We start from the raw sequence: 6,918 nt of genomic DNA, 5'->3' as shown, positions 1-6,918 counted from the left end.
TCTGACCGTGATGCTAGCATTTGCATTCACACATGGAAAAGCTTCCACCCATCCAGTTAAATGATCCACGATGACCAACAAATTTTTCATTCTTCCTGCTTTTGGTAATTCAGTATAGTCAATCTGAATTCTTTGAAAAGGTCGTATTGCCAACTCCCTTCCCCCCATCGGTTGTTTTCTTAGTGCTGCTTTGTTCGTTTTCAGACAGACCATACATTTTCTAACCATTTGTAAGGCCAAACTGTATATTCCTTTACGTACATATTTTCTTTGTATCAAATCTATTAAAGCCTGTGCCCCCCAGTGTGTCCCTTCATGTAGCCTCTTGATCAGATTTCTCATGATCGGTTTAACATCTTTCTTCCATCTGGCAACACCCATTCCCCATCTGCATTTTTAACTGCCCCCTCCTTCTTCATTGCTTCTTCCTCTTCCTTGGAGAACTTTGGTATCCCTTGTTTTTCTATTTCAGGTATCATTATAAAACCTTTTTCTTTTTCCTTTTCCATGAGTCCTGCTTCCTTAGCTCTTTCATCTGCTAAATTGTTGCCATAGATTTCGAATCCCTCTCCCTTCCGGTGTGCTTCTACGTGAATTATGGCTAATGCCTGAGGTATAGTTATTAAATTTAAAATGTCAGTAACCAATTCTTCTTTTGCTAATCCCTTCCCTTTACTGTTCACCAGCCCTCTTTCTTTCCATATCTTTCCAAAAGTGTGTGCTACTCCAAAAGGATACATAGAATCTGTGTATATATTACCACCTTCCTTTCCCAATTCCCTCAGAGCTATTTTTAATGCATATGCACATTAATGCACAAGTCTGAGCAGACCACTGGCTTGGTAATCTCTCAGCTTGCACAGTTTTCCATGACCCTCCTTCTACTATGGCATATGCACTCCTTCGCTCCCCTTCTATCACCCTGGAGCTCCCATCTATAAACAAAGTCCTCAGCTTCGAGTTCCTTTCAGATCATCCCTCACCTTTGTTTGGTAGTCTATTGTTTCTAAGCAATCATGTTCTATTTCTTGCGAATCTCTTTCTCCACTTAGAAACTGAGCTGGGTTTACATTAGCTTCAGTCACGATTACTAGGCTTGGATCTTCTAGTAAAATGCTTTCATATTTCATTAATCTAGAGTTTGTCATCCATTTTTGAGCTTGTTGGTTCAAAATATTCCTTACTTGGTGTGGACTATTTACTACAATTGCCCCCCCAAAACCTATCTTCCGGCTTTCTTGAACTACCAAGGCGGTGGCTGCGATGGCTTGTATACAAACCGGCCACCCCCTTATTACTGGATCCATTAGTTTTGATAAAAATGCTACAGGTTTCTTCAAACACCCCCCCCCCCCCATTTCTGGGCTAGAACCCCTTTGGCTACTCCATTCTCTACAGCAACAAAAATATGAAATGTTTTTTCTAAATTTGGTAATGATAGGACTGGTGCCTTTTCTAACTTCTCTTTTAGTTCCTGGAATTTCTCTTTCTCTTCCTCCGACCACTCGATTACCCATGGTTCGGAGTCTATCAGTTTTGAGTACAATGATTTTGTTGTTTCTGCATAATTTTCAATCCATTGTCTACAATACCCTACCAGTCCCAAAAATTTTCTAAGGGCTTTTTTATCTTTTGGCAGTGGTTGTGTTATTATACCTTCTATTCTAGAGGGAGTGATTTTTCTGCTGCCTTTACGTATCAAATGCCCTAGATATTTCACCTCTCTTTCCACATACTGGAGTTTGTTTTTAGATACTCTCAGTCCTTGAGATGCTAAATAATTCAGCAAGTCATTTGTTCCTTTCTCTACGTCCTGTTTCTTTTCCCCTGAGAGTAACAAATCATCCACATATTGTATAAAAGATAATTTTGGATCTTTTTCAAATTTCTCCAGGACTTGTTCTAAGATTTGACCAAATAAGTTAGGACTTTCAGTATACCCTTGGGGCAATACTGTCCATCTGAACTGACGTTTTCTTCCTGTGTCTGGGTCTTCCCACTCGAATGCAAACACATCCCGGGATTCAGGATCGAGTGGACAAGCCCAAAAAGCATCTTTTAAATCAATTACACTAAACAATTGATGCTCTGGTGGAATTCTACTCAATAATGTGTAGGGATTGGTGACCACAGGATGTCGAGATACAATTATTTGATTGACTTTTCTCAAATCAGCTACCAAGCGAAAATTCCCATCAGGTTTTTGAACCACTAAGATAGGAGAATTATATGGGGACATGGCTGGTTCCAACAATCCATCCTGTATTAATTCTTCTATTACTGGTTTTAACCCTCTTCTACCTTCTAAACTAATCTCATATTGCTTCTGCCTTATGGGCTCCGTGTTTTTGAGAGTAATCTTTATAGGAGTTACTTGCAATCTTCCCTGGTTTCCTTTCGTGGCCCAAACTATCGGAGTTATTTCTTTCTCATTCTGTTCAGTTAATATTAACATCTGTTCCCTGAGTATTTGTATTCCCCACCCCCAGTGTTGGAGTACGTCCCTCCCTAGCAAATTTACTTCAGCTGCTGGGACGTATAATGGTTGGATCTTAGCTTCATAGTTTTTCCATTTAAGAGTTATTTCTTCTATTTGAGGGACTTCAAAAGATTGTCCGGCTACCCCTGAAATTCTTATTGTACTATTAATTAAATAGCAGCCTTGGGGTATATTTATTAGAGATGTCCTAGAACAGCCTGGTTGGAGAAGCGCCATTCCTCTCCCTCTTTCTCTCTCTCTTTCCTCTCTCTCTTTCTCTTTCCTCTTTCTCTCTTCTCTTTCTCTCTCTTTCCTCTCTCTCTCTTCTCTCTCTCCCTCTTTCCTCTCTTTCCCTCTTTCCTCTCTTTTTCTCTTTCCTCTCCCCCTCTTTCTCTTTCTCTTCTTCCTCTCTCTCTCTCTCTCTCTCTCTCTTTCCTCTCTTTCTCTCTTTCCTCTTTCTCTTTCCTCTCTCTCTTTCTCTGTTTTTTCTTTCTTTCCTTTCTCTTTTCCTCTGTTTCTCTCTCTTTCCTCTCTCTCTTTCTCTCTCTCTCTTACGGCAGCATCGTCGGGGGTCCCCGACGCCCCCGGCCCGGCCTCCGCCGCGTCAGCTGAACAGGCGGGGAGGGGGAGCAGGACGAGAGGCAGTGGCTCCGGCGGCGGCGGTGGCAGCACAGCTGCATCGTCGGGGGTCCCCGCCGCCCCCGGCCCGGCCGCTGCCCCCACCAGGACTCCCCGCTGCCTGGCCTCGCCCTCTGCCCATTGATGGAGCTGCAGTGGGGACAGCGCCCGCCTGAGCCGCCTGGGGGGCAGCAGGAGGAAGAAGGAGAGGAGGAGGGCGAGGAAGCAGCCACCCCAGCTGGGACTCTGCGCTGCCTGGCCTCGCCCTCCACCCATCAATGGAGCCGTGGTGGGGGCTGGTGCTGCGTGGCCCCTGCCAACCCCTCCACCAGCCCGGCTGCTCCCCCCCAGGCACCCCTCTTGTCCCGGTGCCTGCCCGAGCTGCCTGGGGGGCAGCAGGAGGAAGAAGGGGAGGAGGAAGAGGGGGGCAAGGAAGCCGCCGCCAGCACCGGGCCCCAGGAGGAGACTCTCCTCTCCTACCATTGCTGCATCTCCTTCTTCCTTCCCGGCAGCCTGGACTTCGGCGCGCCTTCCCGGCCAGCGGGGCCAATGGTCAGGCTGGCTGGGGATCGCAGGGGCTGGTCTCCCTTGGGCCACGGCTTGCGGGAGGGCTGGCCCACTCAGCGGAGCCTCCAGCGGGCCGCTCCCAGCAGGGATCCCAGGGCTTCCCCGGGCGGCTCCAAGGCCACGAGGCCCTGGCCGCGCTTCTCCCAGGGGGTGGGGCACCCAGGCACAGGGCCAATCAGGAGCCCTGCAGGAGGTAAGTCCGCCTGAGAGAGAGAGAGAAAAGAGAAGCGAAAGTGCCTCTGTCTCTCTCTCTGCAAATGGTGGAGGAGGCCATGAGGAGATGGATGTGGAGCGGTGTCTCGGTTCCTAAGACCATCGGAAATATGTTTTCTGATGGTCTTAGGTGACCCCTGTGAAAGGGTCGTTCGACCCCCAAAGGGGTCGCGACCCACAGGTTGAGAACCGCTGTCCTAGAAGCTCCGGTGTCTATTAGAAACACCAATTCCTGTTTTTCGGGTCCCACTTGAATGTTTATCAAGGGCTCTTGGTGGAACCTTAATATCAAGGGCTCCTGACTCCCCTATTCTTCATCTTCATCTATTAGCCTATACACGTTCTGCTCTCTCTCCCTTTCTCTCGCTAGCTGTGGACAATTCCTTGTGAAATGCCCTTCCTTCCCACAATTAAAACACTGGTTCCTGCTACCTTGTCTCGTCACTCTCTGTTGTGGCTCCGTCTTGTGAGCCCCTCTTATCGGAGGAAGAAGGCTCCGAACATGAAGGAGAGGAGATGGCTAGGCCTCCCTCTCCAGTACCCTCCTCTTTGGCAATGCCTCAGGTGTCTTCCGACGGAGAAGAGATTGACCAGGAGCCAGGTGGTTCTGAGATTGGCCAGGAGCCCGGTGTTTCTCAGATTGGCCAGGAGCCAGGTGAGGACGAAAAGTTGTGGCTGGATCCACGCCAGCGTAGGAGCGACAAGCGTGCGCAGCAGAAAAACAGACGTGCCAGAGATTAAGCTGAGTCACTGGACCACACCCCACAGGCTATAAAAGGGTGGTGGTGGCCATTTGGACCTCTGTGACGGACAAAAGCTGAATCTCTGGCAAAGTAGTGTGCTGTGGTTTTAAACTGTGTGTATTGTTTTTGTTTCTGTGTGTTTGGAGTAAAAGGTCTTGGCAGGCAGCTACGGAGCTGCTNAAGTAAATCACATCTTCCAAGTTGATTGGAAGATGTGAACCATGACCCCAAAGAAAGGTGGGAGGGAAATGCTTAGAAATATATGCATAGCGGAAAAGAAGCCAGTCCTAAGCATTTCCTCCATATTGTGCTGACGTATCTTTAACATTAATAAATGCTTTTAGGAGAAAATATGCCTGAAAGTCCTTTTTAGTGTTTCCTTAATCAGACATATGACATCATGCTTAGGACTCAACTCCTTTTACAACCATCTGGGGTCCCGAACCCCATCCACTCCCTCTAATCTTGAGAGGTTCTGGAAAAGATTCGGTGAAGAAAATGAAAATGAAGAAAAGAAAATTGTCTGAGGACAGCCTCATGGCTGCTGGAATTCCCCCGGGGGGGGGAAGAGACAGCCGGCAAGCCGGGCGAGAGAGGAATCTGGCAGATTTCCCAGCTGGGAGCGAGGCCAAAAACATAGGAGGAACTGATAAGGCCAAGCGAAGAACATCGAGAAAGCCACACAGCATTGCCAATAAATGAACGTGAGTCACAACTAAGGAATTCTTACATATTGCCTTCCCCCCCACACCAGCCGTCTGTCACTGAAAACTCGGGTGAGGGGAAATATCCACCTGCAGTTCGCAGTGGGTCATTAGACTACCTGGCAAAGAGATGTAAAGAGTTAGAAGTGCAAAGCGAAGAACAGCTCCTGTGGAGGGAGGCCCCCAGCCCCACCTCTGCTGAACAAACCGTTTTACAACCCCTGGGGTCCCCTGCCAAAACTTCCAGCCCTACACAGAGAGAAAACCTCAGCCTGGGGCCCCTACAGCAAGGTGAAACCAAGCAACCCCCACAGAGGAGTAATCAGCAGCAGCTGAGCTTACCACAGCTAATAGAAGCTTTACGGCAGCTTCAGACGATGCAACAGCCAGGAGAACTGCAGCCGGTCAGCTTGCAGATGGGGGAGGCCCAGCATGTCCAGCAATCATTGCAGGGCCTACAACAGCAGAGGGCATCACCACCCCCTGCAGTCGAACAGCAGAGAGCCCACCAGCCATGGGATTGGCAGGCAGGAAGGGGCCAACTGCAACTGGGGGCACCACATCAACAGCAGGGAGCCCAGCAGCCATGGGATCAACAACCGGAGTGGGGACTGCAACAACCTGTTTTTGCACCACCCTTCAATGCAACCTTCGATGGAGACCCAGAGAAGCTGATTTTTTTTCTCAACCAAAGGCGCACTCACTTGAACCGTTGGGCCTACCATTATCCGGACCCAGGTGCCATGGTCGACGTATTTGCATCCAACTTAGAGGGAGAAGCAGCTGAATGGCTGAATAATTTATATAGTGAGCAAGCCCCCGAATTGGAAGATCCCCACCTTTTCCTCTTAGGTCTGAAAGAACGATTTGAGGACCCATCCATAGGTCTCAAAGCAGCAAGACAAATTCACAAAATAAAACAAGCTGGAAGACCTGCCCTGGATTATGTGCGAGAGTTCCGCAAGTTAGCAGGCCGAACAGAGGGGTGGTCAGAACAATCCCTGGTTCAATACTTTGTTGAGGGATTGGACGATCACCTCTCTCGGGCTTGCATCTATCGAGACGTACCTGATCGGCTACAGGAGTGGTACCAGAAAGCAGTGAAGCTAGACGTTAAGCTCTCTCGCTATAAGAAGCCTCCCCCACTCGAACCCGAGCAGCAACCAGGGTTACCCGGACAGCAATCACCCCCACGAAAACCCTCAACTACGACATTGGCTGAAAGACCCAGGCCACCGACACGCCCTTCCTTCAAGTGTTTCCGGTGTGGACAAGAAGGACATCGAGCGGCCACCTGTCCAATTCGCTACCCCCGATGGCAGAGCGGACCAGAACCAGCAATGCGAAAGAAGCCTGCTCAGCAGCTAACGAGAGAAAAATCCAACCGGCTCACATAGGAGGACACTGGGACTCCGGTTGGACCCGCCCCTGATCTACCCTCCTTTGACAGCGACGATGAAGGAGAGAACGATCCGATGGTGAGTCAACAAATCCCGTCTTTTTCACTGGCCGCCAAGCTTATAATCCCTAAGTCTGGGGCACAAATGGACTTAAATGTGCTAATTGACACTGGATGCACCCGCTGCATCATTAG

This window comes from Protobothrops mucrosquamatus, unplaced genomic scaffold, assembly GCF_001527695.2.
Source record: "Protobothrops mucrosquamatus isolate PMUCROS unplaced genomic scaffold, P.Mucros_1.0 scaffold2686, whole genome shotgun sequence".
NCBI lineage: Eukaryota > Metazoa > Chordata > Lepidosauria > Squamata > Viperidae > Protobothrops > Protobothrops mucrosquamatus.
Note: the sequence above shows the minus strand (reverse complement) of the source record.